Raw genomic sequence first — 12,971 nt, 5'->3', positions numbered from 1 at the left:
CCGTTCTTAAACCAAGGCACGCTTTCCCTAATGAGACCTCCTGCCGCCGGTGCCCTTCCACCTTTCGGCTTCCGTTCTTAGACTGAGGTAAAGTTCGCAAACCGGGACACTATTTCCGGTTTTGCGGAGTTCGTAAACCAAATAGTTCGTAAACAGGGCTGTTCTTAAACCAAGGTAGCACTGTACACCCTGTGGGTGTGAGCTTAATCTGTGATGTAAAAGATTTTCCAAATCTGCTTTGATGCCATGTGGATGACAGCATACAAGACTTAACACCTGTACATGCATTTCTCTGAGAAGACAACATGTTTGGTAATTGGTTTTTTAAAAAAAAATCAATAAAGTTTAGAAGAAGAAAGAAGAAGAAGAAATTATGCTGGAAGTTGAGATGGGAGACTGCCCACTTTAGTTTCTCATTTATCTGATCTTAAGTTTAGTTCTCCATATTTCCACTTCCATTTAAGTTTTCTTTTTTAAATGATCCTGAAAAGTCGGCTGCCATTTAGTGTGAGTTTCTCCTACGTTTGTATGTGATTTTTGTCTCATACAAAGCATTTTGTATTCCATTTTGACTAATAGATGCACTCTTTGCACACTTTGCCCTTAGTATACACATTTTTATAAACATCACTTGGTTGAAGGATGGCTGTTTTTCTGTTTGTATATTGTTTTAGAAAGTGTAAATTAGGTAGGTTAGTCTCTAAAGTGCGACCTGAATTGAATTTGTCCCCATAACCATATGCAAGAAACTCCATTTTTGTACTCAAGGTAAATGTGTGCATCATAATGTACACTCTGCAATAGGGACATTTCCAGGACATTTCCCTGCCTCAGGCAGAACAGCAAATGTTGCCCGCCTGCCCCCCACCGCCCTTAGCACAAATCAAAAAGCACTGTTCCCAAGGCCAGTCAGGTTCTTGTGGCAAAAGAGGTGGAAAATCACACAAACACCTCTCCACCTCACTGCCTGCAAAAATACAACAATAAGTAAAGCAACTATTTGCTTCCTTTTCATGAAACCCAAAATCTGCACCCTGCTCACTCTGTCTAACAGCAGGGCTGGCTCTGCCCTACAAAACTTGGTGAAAAAAAACTGGGACACTCATTTCATTTCAGAAAGCAGAAATTGAATTATTCTAATTACCGGTAGCCCCTGTGGATTCTATGTATATGTTAATCCAATGCGAGCAGATGATGATATCGCATTGCAGAAGTAGCATCAATGTTTCCAGAAGCCTTTTTCTGGAATGGGCAAGAGCTTCGATAGGTTGCAAGTTTTTAAAGCCAAGCTAACACTCTGCCAGCGGAACTGATGCCTCCCTATGTAACACAATTCACATAGATATTAACAACAATTAGCTAAAACCAGAAGGCACATATAAAACATATTTGAGGAGAAATTTTCAGTTGCTTACATTCAACCTGAAAAGCATTTTAGAAAGTGTCATCCTATCTTATATGGGGAACTCAGTGCCTATTTATATTACACTCTGAAACTAGTTGACTGGCCATTCCCTAACCCTAGGAACTCTGAGAATTGCAGTTCCTTAAGGGATGAAGCAGGTGGCGCTGAGGTCTAAACCACAGAGCCTAGGGCTTGCCGATCGGAAGGTTGGCAGTTCGAATCCCCGCAATGGGGTGAGCTCCCGTTGCTCAGTCCCTGCTCCTGCCAACCTAGCAGTTCGAAAGCACATCAAGTGCAAGTAGATAAATACCGTATTTTTCGCTCTATAAGACGCACCAGACCATAAGACGCACCTAATTTTTGGATGAGGAAAACAAGAAAAAAATATTCTGAATCTCAGAAGCCAGAACAGCAAGAGGGATCGCTGCGCAGTGAAAGCAGTGATCCCTCTTGCTGTTCTGGCTTCTGGGATAGCTGCGCAGCCTGCATTCGCTCCATAAGACGCACACACATTTTCCCTTACTTTTTAGGAGGGAAAAAGTGAGTCTTATAGAGCAAAAAATACGGTAGGTAACGCTCCGGCGGGAAGGTAAATGGCATTTCCATGCGCTGCTCTGGTTCGCCAAAAGCGGCTTAGTCATGCTGGCCACATGTCCCAGAAGCTATACGCCGGCTCCCTCAGCCAATAAAGCGAGATGAGCGCCGCAACCCCAGAGTTGGCCACGACTGGACCTAACGGTCAGGGGTACCTTTACCTTTTAAGGGAGGTTAGCTGTCTCCTTACAACTAGTGGTGTGCTGAGAAACATGATACTTAATAAATTCAAATTACAGTCTCAACATGTCCAGTCCTCTATAAGAGCATATGAATGTCTCAAGCTCTACACATTTATTTGTCTTATATTAATGGGTGTATCTTTTCCTTAGTTTTACAGACTAGCTTCCTTCTTTTCCAATTGGCCACTAAGAGATCTCTTCTCTCCCCAACCGTGAAAAGTGTGTTTAGATGCCTTTAAAGTAGCCAAAGTAGCTGCAACAAGTCATGGAAATAGTTTCCTTACCAACCACTTACAATTTAAATTGTAAGCCCATATGCTGGTAATATTGCCATCAAAGTTTACTTTTTCAATGATGTCAATAAATTTCTATGAATGACGCTCCTTCATGGTGTACATTAAAGAGGAAATGATTGGCATTTTTTATCCAAGCTTGCCCGTCTCTCAGTGGCATTTGTATTGAGAGCTGCTATTTCAGATTCCCTTGTGTTTGCTTCTCAATGTTTGTTGGCTTTGTAGTTTTCTGTAATTTAGGTAACTGGGCCACTAATTGTTCTCACTTGTGAAAACATGGCTCTTTAGAAGGTAGCCCCTGTCAAAAGCCTGCGATTTGGCAGCTTCTCCTCTGAAACTCAAGAGAAATCAAACTGTTAATGTAGCCTTTTCTCCTTTAAAGTTTGTTTTAAATATCTTAGCACAGTTTCTCTGGCTTCAATGAAGTCAGTCAGCGTTGAAGCTGCGGAGGAAACATCAGTGTGAGAGTTATTTTTCTGGGTAAATGCCTGATACCTCATGTAAATAAATATCTATAACTATATAAATAAACCAGTTTTTACCAACATAATTATATGCTATTTATACATCCCAAAGTTTGATAGAGAGAAAAGCAAACGCTCTCTTTCTTGTTCATACAAAGGTCATAAGGATGAGGTAGCAAACATTCCCTGTGTTTCGTCATTTCAGGCACTTTCCTGGCCCTCAAGGCTGGACGAAGAACTCCCAAAGTCTTTCATGCACAAATCCGATCAGCATGTAGACAAGGCTCTGGTTACAAGGGATAGCAGGTACAAGGGAGGTGTAAATGCAGGACTAAGCACAAGTGAAGACACTAACCCAGCAAGCGACACACGCCCTGCATCTTCCCTTTGAAGAGCAGGACTGGCACAGCTGTTAACACAGAAAGTGGCCAGAGTCCCTGGACTAGACAAGCAAAGGGGGCACTCCTTTGGGTGCATTGGGCCTGTGAAGTTTGTTCACACAGGTGTTGCCATGGAGACACAGGTGGAGTTGGAGCTGGCTTAGCATCTGACTTACTCTCAGTTGCCTCCCCAGAAGGAAGAGGCGTGTCATTTGCAGGAGAGGGTGCCAGAGGCTGCTCCACAACAAGAGAGGCCTTATGAGAGGTATTTGATATCGCAGGGATGCAACACTTCTATGTCAATCCACATGAGAGCCAACGTGATGACTTCCAGGTATCACTGGACTCCTAACTCACATAAGCCCCAGCCAACATACCCAATGGCTAGAGGATGATGGATGTTGAATACAATGACATCTGGAGGGTATAACATTGGCTACCCTCTGCAAATGAATTGGATGCAGACTTAGTCACCCACACAGACCCACTGAAATCAATGGGAGTTAAGTTAGGTAAAGGGACCCCTGACCATTAGGTCCAGTTGTGACCAACTCTGGGGTTGCGTCACTCATCTCGCTTTACTGGCCGAGGGAGCTTCCGGGTCATGTGGCCAACATGACTAAGCCGCTTCTGGCGAACCAGAGCAGCGCACAGAAACGCCGTTTACCTTCCCGCCAGAGCGGTACCTATTTATCTACTTGCACTTTGAGGTGCTTTCGAACTGCTAGGTTGGCAGGAGCAGAGACCGAGCAACGGGAGCTCACCCTGTTGCGGGGATTCGAACCACCAACCTTCTGATCGGCAAGTCCTAGGCTCTGTGGTTTAACCCACAGCGTCACCCACGTCCCTTGGGAGTTAAGTTACTCATGACTTAACTTTTTTAGAAAGCTTATTTGCATAATTTTGCTGAATTCAATAAGTTCCTTTGATTGATCCAATCACACATAAGAGCATATATTATCAAATTATATTGTGGTGGAACATGCATGGCTATAATCTCATCTGTGTGTTTTTAAATTCCGCTACAAGGTAAGAGATCTCCAGCTTTTTCAGAACAAAAGTGTCTAACTCAAATTCCACTGATTTCAATGGGTATACTCGAAAGGTGTCCAAGTCCAAATCCAACCCATTGGACAGAAAAACAGTGCTATTCTTTGGGGGTATGATTCCATTGTTAAGCACATATCGGTAATTTAAAAAAAACTCCCACCAAAATCAAAGGACTGCATCCTTTGTCAGGTATCTGTGCAACAAATCTAAATCTCCCCACCCCTGTAATCAACTTTACTTTAAATGACACAGCTTAATGGTAAAACAAGATCCTTCAGCCATAGGCCAAGACGAGAAAGATTTTAAGTGGGAATCTTGCATGTAACAGACCAGGTCACAAGGTGGTCAGAGTTCTGTTTAAGAAAATTATTTATTTTCACAAGCTTTGTTGTATCCACAATTAACTGCAAGACGTTAGCCTTTCACTGCAATCTCTGTGACTAACTGCATGGGAAAGTATGTAAAATAAAGCCAGATTTGGGGGGGGGGAACCTTTTACAGTTACAAATTCCTCAAGCATTTGAGTCAGCATTTGGTTACAGATTGGGAATTCGCAGCAGCAGCAGCAGCAGCAACATCCAGTGCAAAAATTCAAGCAGAGAGAAACAAGAGAAAAGAGCTTTCCCTCGGGATAGCTGGTGTGATGCCCTCCAGATGTTGCTGGACTCCAACTCCCATCACCCCACCAGCCAGCATACTCAGAGGTAAGTGAAAATGGGAGTTGTAGTTCAGCCAGATCAGTTGGTTAGAGTGTGCTGCTGAAAACGCCAAGGTCACAGTTTTGGGCTAGACTAGATGAGCCATGAGGGGATGCGGGTGGCGCTGTGGGTTAAACCACAGAGCCTAGGACTTGCCGATCAGAAGGTCAGCAGTTCAAATCCCCACAACGGGGTGAGCTCCCGTTACTCGGTCCCTGCTCCTGCCAACCTAGCACTTCAAAAGCATGCCAGTGCAAGTAGATAAGTAGGTACCGCTCCGGCGGGAAGGTAAACGGTGTTTCCGTGCGCTGCTCTGGTTCGCCAGAAGCAGCTCAGTCCTGCTGGCCACATGACCCGGAAGCTGTACGCCGGCTCCCTCGGCCAATAAAGTGAGATGAGCGCCGCAACCCCAGAGTCGGTCACGACTGGACCTAATGGTCAGGGGTCCCTTTACCTTTACATGAGCCATGGGGTCCCTTCCAACTCTATGATTCTAAGATTCTATCACCTGCAATCTAATCTACCATCTGTCTTCTTCTTTGGCGATCCCTCGTAGCCGAGTAAGATTGTCTTCCATAAACACGGTTTTAACAATGAGTCCGTAAGTGACTGTGGAGGCCAATTCTGGATCCACACATGCTTCCACAGTGGGGACACTGGTTTCCGGGCGGGAGTTGATCACGGTGTGGATTTGCCAAGCGTGTCTTCCTCTTAGCGTGTTTCTCCCTTGCGTCCTGAGTTCGAGTGTCTTCAAAGCCCATGACACCTTTGGTAAAGGCTGTTCTCCAACTGGAGCACTCGCAGGCCAGTGTTTCCCAGTTGTCAGTGTTTATACTACATTTTTTTAGATTTGCCTTGAGACAGTCTTTAAACCTCTTTTGTTGACCACCAGCGTTACGCTTTCCATTTTTAAGTTCAGAATAGAGTAGTTGCTTTGGAAGGCGATCATCAGGCATCTGCACAACAGGACCAGTCCAACAAAGTTGATGTTGAATTAGGTTACCATCTGTAACCTAATACCAGCAGGGCGGCTCCAACACAAAAGCTGCTACTGCTCACACCTGGGAGCGTGGTCCGAAGGCCTACAATGCAGTAGCCTTGCTGAAGCTAAGCGAGTAGGAGTCTAGTTGGCAACTCCATGTGGGTGCGCCATCTAGGGGAGAACAGGGGTCCAGCCTCCCCCAAAAAAATTCAATGGGCGGTCTGGGCCCCCTCAAAGTTCCGTGACGGCTGTGCATGCATGCCATGGGGCGCGCTTGCATCATGACCACATGCCACTCGGTAGCCACCCGACACATCAGCACACCCCGTGGCATGCGCAAGTGACGTCAGGATGCTCCGCAGCATGCGTGAGTGATGTCAGCATGCCATGGGGCATGCATACATGGCAGGAACACGCCACAGGGCATCCCAACATTGTGTACGCACGCCCCATGGCGTGCTGACAGCTATTGCGCATGACTGGCTGCAAGGAACATAGCTTGCCCCTGACACAGTCAGCATCTCAATTTTCATACCTAGAGGATAAGAAGGTACACACCCCTCCGTTTCTAGAGCAAAAGAAAATGCTGTTTCCATCAGGACTGGCTCAGCTAGTGATGAAGCCAACACAGCAATTTCAATTTAAGAAGAGTTTGGATTTGATATCCCGCTTTATCACTACCCGAAGGAGTCTCAAATCGGCTAACATTCTCCTTTCCCCTCGTCCCCCACAACAAACACTCTGTGAGGTGAGCGGGGCTGAGAGACTTCAGAGAAGTGTGACTAGCCCAAGGTCACCCAGCAGCTGCATGTGGAGGAGCGGGGAAGCGAACCCGGTTCACCAGATTACGAGTCCACTGCTCTTAACCACTACACCACACTGGCTCTTAACTCTTAACTCATAACTCTTAACTCATCCGCCTATGACCTCTTCCTCTCTGCTTGGTACCTGCCTTACATGCACCTCCTGCCCCTTTCTTGCTGAGAAGCCCTCAGGATAAACAGCTTTGGAAGCCAAGATTGCAGGAAGTGCAGCACTTTAAGGAGTGATGAATGGAAGGCACAGTGTGATGCCAAGCATGTGCATCTGCCCACAGTGGTGCCAGAAAGCGATTAGACCACCATAGCTCAAATGCTGCTTTGTTACCTGGATGACAATAAACCGCTGAGATAGAATTGCTTAAAAATAGCCAACCGCATTGCAGTGAACTAAATTACTTTTAATGGCCGGATTAAGCGAAGGCTTCAGTTTCATTTACCTGGCTGGCATTCTCTGAAATACAACGTCTCTATTGAATAATGAGATAAAGAAATTAAACCTGGTGCGTGTGTTTGGGGCACAATGTTACGTTTCAAGTGAAAACACCAGCTCAATACACCACCTTGCTTTCTGTGCGGGGAGGAATAAACATGCAAAATATGCTATATGAAGCCGCTGGGAGAGATCATCAGGGGGTTTGGACTGGGTGTCCATCAATATGCAGATGATACCCAGCTCTACCTCTCTTTCAAATCAGAACCAGTGAAGGCGGTGAAGGTCCTGTGTGAGTGCCTGGAGGCAGTTGGAGGATGGATGGCGGCTAATGGATTGAAGTTGAATCCTGACAAGACAGAAGTACTGTTTTTGGGGACAGGGGGCGGGCTGGTGTGGAGGACTCCCTGGTCCTGAATAGGGTAACTGTGCCCCTGAAGGACCAGGTGCGCAGCCTGGGAGTCATTTTGGACTCACAGCTGTCCATGGAGGCGCAGGTCAATTCTGTATCCAGGGCAGCTGTCTACCAACTCCACCTGGTATGTAGGCTGAGACCGTACCTGCCTGCGGACAGTCTCGCCAGAGTGGTGCATGCTCTAGTTATCTCCCGCTTGGACTACTGCAATGCGCTCTACGTGGGGCTACCTTTGAAGGTGACTCGGAAACTACAACTAATCCAGAATGCGGCAGCTAGACTGGTGACTGGGGGCGGCCGCCGAGACCACATAACACCGGTCTTGAAAGACCTACATTGGCTCCCAGTACGTTTCCGAGCACAATTCAAAGTGCTGGTGTTGACCTTTAAAGCCCTAAACAGCCTCGGCCCAGTATACCTGAAGGAGCGTCTCCACCCCCATCGTTCTGCCCGGACGCTGAGGTCCAGCGCCGAGGGCCTTCTGGTGGTTCCCTCATTGCGAGAAGCAAAGCTACAGGGAACCAGGCAGAGGGCCTTCTCGGTAGTGGCGCCCGCCCTGTGGAACGCCCTCCCATCAGATGTCAAAGCGATAAATAACTACCTGACATTCAGAAGACATCTTAAGGCAGCCCTGTTCAGGGAAGTTTTTAATCTGTGATATTTTACTGTATTTTTTGTTTCTATGGAAGCCGCCCAGAGTGGCTGGGGAAACCCAGCCAGATGGGCGGGGTACAAATAATAAATAATAAATAATAATAATAATAATAATAATAATAATAATAATTATTATTATTATTATTATTATTATTATTATTATTATTCTGCAAAATCTGCCTTGGATACCAAAATATCAGAAGGAAACAGGTGTAGACACATAAAAAGCAATTCTACATTTCAAGTTTGAACACTAGCATGACTTCCACGCTAATTTTCTAGGGGGGCAAAAAGGATATATCTCCACAGAGCAAGAATAAATCATTATCTATATTCTGCCTGTCTGGGGAAGAGGAGCCTTTATCAAATTTTACAAGGGTTTGCATATATATACCAGGATGACAATTCTTCAGGCTTTAGCCCCTACCCTCTGCAATTTAAATATCTGAGTAGTGGGGGGGGGTTTGAATCACAACTCACATGTAAACACATACAGTATGCACAAAAACTAACACACCACAAAGCAAATGGGATGAATTTTGCCTTCTGGAGCTAGTGGGCTTCCATTGCCAATCCCATCAATATAGCAAATGACAGTATTAGTAAATATATTAATCTGGCCACTGAATTCTGCACAAGCTGTAGGTTCCAAACTGTCTTCAGGGGCAGCCCCTGAAGCACACTTCTAACATAGAAACAACTGAAGCAATGTTATTCCTGTCCAGATAGTGTTGCAACAGAGCCAACAGCCAAAGTCGATAGAAGGCCACTTATGTATCCAGTGAGAGTGACAGAAGAGGATCCAAAAGTTGATAAGCCATGAACAAAACATCACTTTACATCATGCCTTGTTTGCAACTAAATTCCCAGTAGAAGAAGAAGAAGAGTTTGGATTTGATATCCCGCCTTTCACTCCCTTTAAGGAGTCTCAAAGCAGCTAACATTCTCCTTTCCCTTCCTCCCCCACAACAAACACTCTGTGAGGTGAGTGGGGCTGAGAGACTTCAAAGAAGTGTGACTGGCCCAAGGTCACCCAGCAGCTGCATGTGGAGGAGCGGAGACGCGAACCCGGTTCCCCAGATTACGTGACTACCGCTCTTAACCACTGCACCACACTGGCACTGTTATGGGCATAACAGTGAACCAGGAGTCATGGTTTGCTGCTAGGTAAAGGTAAAGGACCCCAGACAGTCACGAACAACTCTGGGGTTGCGGCACTCATCTCACTTTACTGGCCGAGGGAGCAGATGTTTGTCCGCAGACAGTTTTTCCGTGGCCAGCATGACTAAGCTGCGTTTGGCAAAACCAGAGCAGCACATGGAAACGCCGTTTACCTTCCCGCCGGGGCGGTACCTATTTATCTACTTGCACTTTGACGTGCTTTCGAACTGCTAGGTTGGCAGGAGCTGGGACTGAGCAACGGGAGCTCACCCCATCGTGGGGATTCGAACCGTCAACCTTCCAATCGGCAAGCCCTAGGCTCAGTGGTTTAGACCACAGCTAGTGAGAACTAAATCAGTGGCCACCTGTGTGTTAGTAGTAAGCCATAATCCAGGGCTTACTGTGATGCATGAACCCAGCCAAAGTGTACGATAATTTATTTCACATATGCAGGTTTTAGACCATTTCTGTTACAAGCCACATAGGTGAAAAATTTCCCCTGTGGAATTTAGAATAGGCTTTCAGATGGTTAATCTTTTCTAGCTTTTACTTGCAGTTCATTTATATAATGTCTATAATGACAGCAATACGGTCTCACGGCGCTGGAGAGAGGTTTGTTTGTTTTTACTGTGCTATATAGCTTATTTGGAAGCAGGCCCCAGGATTTCAATTTGTTCTCGACTTTCTCCTTGGCGTAAGAGAAAGCTGTGTCCTGTCCACAGTACAAGCAGCAGCTGTCTGCTCCCAAACCCGGGAAGCCAGTAACAGAATGATAACACACACTCATATTGAAGACAGGGCTGACTAACCTGCAATCCTAGGTGTTGCTTGGACTCCACTGCCATCATCCCTACACATTGGCCATACTGGCTGAGGCTGATGTGAGTTGAGTCCACCAACATCTGGAAGTCCAGAAGACAGTTCTTCCTTTTGAAAACTATCTATACTGCTCTGGTTTGTCTCATCTCAAAGCAGATATTGTCAAACTGGAAAAGGTACAGAAAACAAGATGATCAAAGGCCAGTGCCATTCCTATCTGTAAAAAGCACATGTTTTTTCTCTGAAATGATACACAGTGGATATTGATAAAAAGCACGAATGAAATTCTGAGGAAACACTTTCTTTTTTTAACCCTCCTACTTTTCCATCATGACTTGGAGTCACCCAGTGAAATAAGAGATTCACAATGAAGGGAAAAGGTATATTCAGACACTGCATCATTAGCTTGAAGAATTACTTATCATGGGATTGGGGCTGGTTCCAGGTTTGAGGACGCCCTGAGCAAAGGGCCCTTTGCTGGGGGTGGTGCTCCATTAGTGGATCCTGGTGATGGCAGAAACCAAGAGAACTCTGAGCAGTGCTCTGAGCAGCACCAGGCAGCTGGGTCTAGCAGCTGCTTGAGTTTCCCACAATGCCTCAGGGTGATGTTATGGAAGGACACGGTAGGAAATTAAAATGGCAGCTAGAGCCTGCCGTCTGGTACCGCTCGGAGCTCTGGGACATTAAAAACAAATATTTGCAGTGTCAGTGAGGCACCGTTTTGATTTTTTTTAATGAAATAGTGGCATATCAATATCATTTTAAATAAGCAGATGGAACAGAAGCTTCACCGTTGAGGAACAGCCCTTCCCCTAATAGGAGAACTAAACCTCATACCTCTTTGTGACTTTCCTAGGTTGGGTTTAGCCACTGTGAGAAAGAGGATGCCAGACTAGATAGGCTTTGGTCTGATCCAGAAGAGTTTGTCTTATGTTCTATGCACGGGGGTGCATTAACACCTGGTTTGAATAACTGCAGACCCCTTCAGAATGGTATGAGGTTTGGGCTCTATAGTTAGAACAATGGCAGATACACACATCCAAAACACACCAAAAGCACATAACTTCCCTCAAAGAATCCCGGGGGCCTTTAGTTTCTTCCTCACAGAACTAAAATTCTAAGCATCCTTAATATTCTACAGTTCCCAAGATTCTGGGGAGAGGTCGTATGCTTTAAAGGTGTGCTGGGTGTGTTTTAAATGTGTGGGGTGCACCTGCCCTTAATACTGAGAAAGGTTATTTTAAGAATATGTCATAAATTGTACATCCAGAATGATCTATCCATTTGACTGGCCCTAGAAGTCACGCCTGGAGAAATACGCCTGGAGAAATCTAGTTGGGTTGTTGTTGTTGTTTACAATCTAAAGGTAATGCCATGAACAGGAACAATAATCATATTTCTAACAGTTTTTTACTGCCATACTAGTTTTTCACACGAGTGTACATCCAGGGTCAGCGTGAACCAACAAGTCATTTTTAGCTTTGCATTTTCTGCACTAAGAAATGTGCATTGTGTGTTAGAGACAACTCAGCATTTGAAAATGTAATTTCTATTCCCCTGTCCCCAGGCCAAATTGAAATAAGCTCTTTCAATTTGCTTCTCAATATTATTCAAGAAACTCCCCCCGTCAGTAAACACACCGCTGGAAAGCTGACAGGCAGGAAAAGTGCAAAAGCACTTTCAAATCAAAGAGAACGATGGCAATTCATTTTAGGGTCTGGTTCCAGACTGAATGCATTTATTGATACCACAATGTGCCACAGTTCCAAGGCCAGCATTTTAAGAAATAAGAGTCCCATCTATTGGAATGAGATACAGGCAAGCATTGTGAACGCTTGTCCCTGCCTTCATTCAAACGGCTCCAGGTGAATTTAGAGCCATCCGAACCAGAGAGCTACTTTTCCACAGAGCCTCCCCCCATCCACCCCCAATAAACGTGGAAAGAGTGTTTGCACGCACCCTGCTCCAAAGTAGAAAGAAGTATTTTTTTAAAAAAATCATCACTTGAAATATTTACCTCCTTCTCCCATTATGGCCTTGTAGGCCAACAGTTGTTTTTAGAAGGCCACATCCAGCTCTTTAACCATTTAAAACACGAGCGGTATGAAATGAATTTGCTCTCCCCAGCCTCACTGGAAGTTGTTAAGGCTGCTCAAATTATTCCCATCCGGCGCAACCGGACCTATCGTATTTCATATTGGGAGCATCTGCTGTCAAGATGATGGGCTCTCGACTCGTTCCTGAGAAATTGCAGAGAACGAAGGCAACCAAACAAAGCATAAGCACTGCTCCGAAGAGTGCGAGAGACAGGTGCCTACATGCTCCATTAGCCGCCAAGTCCAAATTGTCATTGCGAACAAAAACACTGGACCATGTGTGGCAGCAGCTCATTAGCTTGACATTTGGAATCCATCTCTGCAAGCTTACTAAGGCCAACTCCCATTGCCAAGCTACTCTTCTGTGTCTGTTTTCAAGAGGGATTCGTGACTCTTGCTCTCAGTTTTTGGGGATCACCACAATTACAGAATAACTACGAAGCTGGGTTTCAAGTCTCAGCAGAATTTATTCCAGAGGTTGTCCATGGGCACCAGTGTTCGTACTTAAAATGGTGCCTGAGAAAGGT

At 45.4% G+C, this 12,971-nt stretch overlaps 1 protein-coding gene across 1 annotated transcript in view; it reads right to left on the bottom strand.

The window, feature by feature from the left end:
* ITGA9 (integrin subunit alpha 9) overlaps window positions 1-12,971 on the bottom strand; it is a 227,546-nt gene that overhangs the window by 208,127 nt on the left and 6,448 nt on the right.

Source organism: Podarcis raffonei, chromosome 12 (genome assembly GCF_027172205.1).
Source record: "Podarcis raffonei isolate rPodRaf1 chromosome 12, rPodRaf1.pri, whole genome shotgun sequence".
NCBI classification, from domain to species: domain Eukaryota; kingdom Metazoa; phylum Chordata; class Lepidosauria; order Squamata; family Lacertidae; genus Podarcis; species Podarcis raffonei.
Note: the sequence above shows the minus strand (reverse complement) of the source record. Positions and strands in the feature narration are given on the sequence as shown.